Source organism: Leiobunum rupestre, chromosome 7 (assembly GCF_980474605.1).
Source record: "Leiobunum rupestre chromosome 7, qqLeiRupe1.1.hap1, whole genome shotgun sequence".
Taxonomy (NCBI): Eukaryota; Metazoa; Arthropoda; class Arachnida; order Opiliones; family Sclerosomatidae; genus Leiobunum; species Leiobunum rupestre.
Genome location: NC_143390.1, coordinates 23962160 through 23965978, shown reverse-complemented (window position 1 = coordinate 23965978; position 3819 = coordinate 23962160).

The window sequence follows — 3819 nt, the reverse complement described above, 5'->3', positions numbered from 1 at the left end:
ATAGACAGCCTTAAAGCTAATTCATCCCCTGGTTTTGACGATATAAACCCTAAAATTATTAAAAGGGTCTCGTATATAATCAGACCTATTCTATCGTTCATTATCAACTTATCTTTTAGCAACGGTATTTATTCGATTTTGCTTTAAAAGTCTATTCTCATCCCAATTTTCAAAAAAGGTGACCGCTCCAGCCCGAAAAATTATAGACCACTAACTTTACTATCTATTTTATCTAAAATATTCGACAAATGTTTTTATAAACGCCTACTAAAATTCTGCAGTAAATTTAATTTAAAGGGGCTCCAAAGTTCGGTGGCAAAAAAAAAAGAAAATTGAGCATGCTTTTCATTGTATCAAAAGTCAAAATTTCAGCCAGAGATTCCAACAGTAGACCGGTTTCGCCCTTTTGGGGCTCATCAGTACTGTGTAGGAACTCTGGCTTTACTCGGAAATCTGCCGATATCAGTAGAACTAATCAGGGCCGGATTAAGACTTTACGGGGCCCTAGGGCCTAGGCCCAAGTTAATGTTGGTGCCCCCTTTCAATAGCGAGCGAAGCGAGCTAGGCGCTTCCTCAATTTATAATTGAGAAATGGAAAGAAAATTAATTTTGCTGCCAGATTTAGTATGTCGTCAGGGGCTAGACGGCAGTCCGTCAGAGAATGTGACAATCAAACGTTTTTGGTTCATAGGGATGGACGCATTTACGAGAATTACTCCGGAAAATATTTTGTGAAAAGCAAATGATTAAAGTTTTGTACTTTTATTTTTTTCGAACCCTCTTGGTGCCCTTTGTAGGCTTGGTGCCCTAGGCCCAGGCATATTCGGCCTATTGGTTAATCCGGCCCTGGAACTAATATACATTCAGAGTGCCCTATACATGAGCAGTCCATTGCAAGAATTTCACTATAACCGAGAAATTCCCATGCTTTTTTATATGTAGATTTTTTTTATTTTAAGTTGTCAAAAACATTTTCGGTTGCCATAGCAAAACGGAAGCCCAGCGTAACTTTTCCCTTGGTGAAAATTCATGTTACCCCAAGGTCTACATACCCCCCCCCCCCCCCCCCCGAGTTTCATCAAAATCGGTGAATTACACCTCGGGTACACTCCTCGTTAGACAAAACTGTATGTATGATATTTCATAATATTAATAAAAAACGACCACCTATCCGCTTACTATAACTATAGGTAATACAACACAAAACCTAGGAGGATTCAAGTAAACCTGGAGTTGTCGTCTCCCGTTTTAGGCGGGGCAGTAAAAAATTCACGGACATAACAAGTATCGCCATCTATCGTAGAATATTTACACTTTTAATCGGCTTTTCGTCTGCTAGTTTTTCTATTCGCGTATTTCTAGTCCTGTGTTTTAGTAGGAATTATAGGCAATGAATTTTAATATTCAAAAACTAGCAGACGAATTTTTTAAAAATATGTAGAAAAGGTGGCGCTAAACTCGTATGTCCGCGATTCTGGCTCGTGCTGCGTTGACGTAGAGAGAGAGGGGAGCTCGTAGTGGGGGAATACACTTTTCTATTCCAGGGTACCGAGTTTTCATATTCCTAGATTAAACGAGGTCGATAAATATAAATACCTCGGACTTTAGTTCGATCCGTCATTAAAATGGAATACCCATACAGATTATGTTGCTAAAAAATGCCTTTAATATCTCAAATTTTTTTAAATGTAAACAGTTTTTTACTACTACCAAAAGTAAATATTGAGATAAAGTCTAATAATGCCCTCAGATTTTACCTCCCACCATGCTTGACATCCTTTTTAAAGAGCTACGAATCACGTGTTTTTTTCCACCAATAGCAAAGCACTTTATTCGACATATTTTCCCGCGAAAAGTAGTGCATTCTGGGGAATTTTGGGATGCATTGTTTCGGTCCTCGCTTTCGACGTCTCGAATCGTCCGCTTCTGTTACAGAAACGCTAGCCTAGTATTTTACTTCGCGCTCGGTTTTGTTTGGACCTCGTTTAAAGATTTTAATTAAGTGATTAGTTTAATACAGTGAATAAAAATGCCACGTAAGAGACCTTTGCCGCCGATTTCAGTTTTAAAGGCCCCGAAAGTTCAATCTACACAGTGTAATTTTTATTTGAGGGATGAATTTGAAATGAGAGCAAAGGCTTCAGCCAGTCAATAAACTTAAACCGAAATTTTAGGTGTTATGTTTCCATCCTCTGTTGTATTTTAAGCCGCCTCGTTTTAAGCATAGTTCATCTAGTATTTGCTAAAGACTTCCATCCATCAACAACGACTCGCAATTAGCTTTATAGGTTACATCCCGTTTGAAAAAAATCATCTTCATAATTCTTCAACAATGCTTCAATACTTAACCCTTGGCTAGTCATTTTTTATGAAACCAATTAATATGTTCCTTTTCTGGCTATAGAATTGAATGTCAACTAATTAAAAACCACGAAAAAAGTCTAATTTTAATGTCATTTAAAATTCTTACCTTTAAAGTTTTAAATCCGTTTAAATATTAGTTTTCTTGTAACATACTCCACATGATATAAATTTGTGGCTAGCGCGATACCTAGCGATACCACGTCATATTAGGCTTACTAAAAGCGCTGATTTAAGTTACATGTGTATCTATTTTTAAAAGATTTAAGATTTAAGATTTATTAATAGACCCGTATAAAATACAACTCTTTTGAAACAGAGCGGCTCACCACCATATGTGGGCGCACGGTAAAAAAAAAACTAAAAAAAAAAGTTTAAGTCGGAAATAAAATTACAGAAATTTAAAATTTAGAATTAAAAACTAAAGACGAAAATAATTATAGTAATGGTGATAGTTCTATTAACAATTCAGCCTACGCCATTCAGCTTTGTATTTCTTCCAATAGACTAGTATACGTTTCACCACGTTCAAATGCTCGCACCCTCCCGTAAAACCTAACATGCGCCATTCCATAATGTCCTCAGCCACTTCCGTCTTCGGGCGGTGAAGGAGAATTATGTGACAGAGCTTCATTTTCCCAGTCGCAAAGCTTACATTTTTAAAAGCGCTACAATTTATCGCGACGCCACGTGTCCTTAGCACGTTTCCATACACCAAGGATGGTCTTAACTTGTTCCAGATCGAAATCTTCGGTGGTGAAGCCCAGCAATTCCTCCGTAGATTTCGTAATGTTAAGTGTCCGCCATTCATCGATGTCTTCCTTTATATCCAAGGCCGGACAATCTAGTAGAATGTGTCTGATATCCTCCAAATCATGTTTATTGTTTTTAAAATGTCGTATTTTAGGTTCAATCATATATCTACTTTATATACTTTATATTGGAAAATAAATTATTAAAGCGAACTATTTTTACCGCGGCGGAGTACATCGATACACTTAATGTTCCTGAAAAGTGGCGAGGGGGAAGGCATCACCAAAGCCAAGAATTTTTTACCCCTCAAATAAGATGTCGCAGGTCGAGGCGATAGTATTAGACTTTATCTCAATATTTACTTTTGCTACTACTCTCAAATTACAACTATACTTTAGTCTAATATATTCAGTTATTACGTTTTGTATTCCTATTTGGGGAAATACATCTGAAACTAATTTAAATAGAATTTATTTACTACAAAAACGTATGTTACGCGTTACTGACAAAATGTATAGAGACACTATATACAGGTCCAATTTTCCAAATGTACAATCTACTTAATATCTCTGAATCTGTTCTTTATTTCTCATTAATATTTATTTTCAAATCAATTGTAAAAAACTTTTATAACCCCTTTACACTTACAATTGTTAGTAAATTTGCGAAATATTTCACTCGAAATCAATGTATTATAGAAACTCC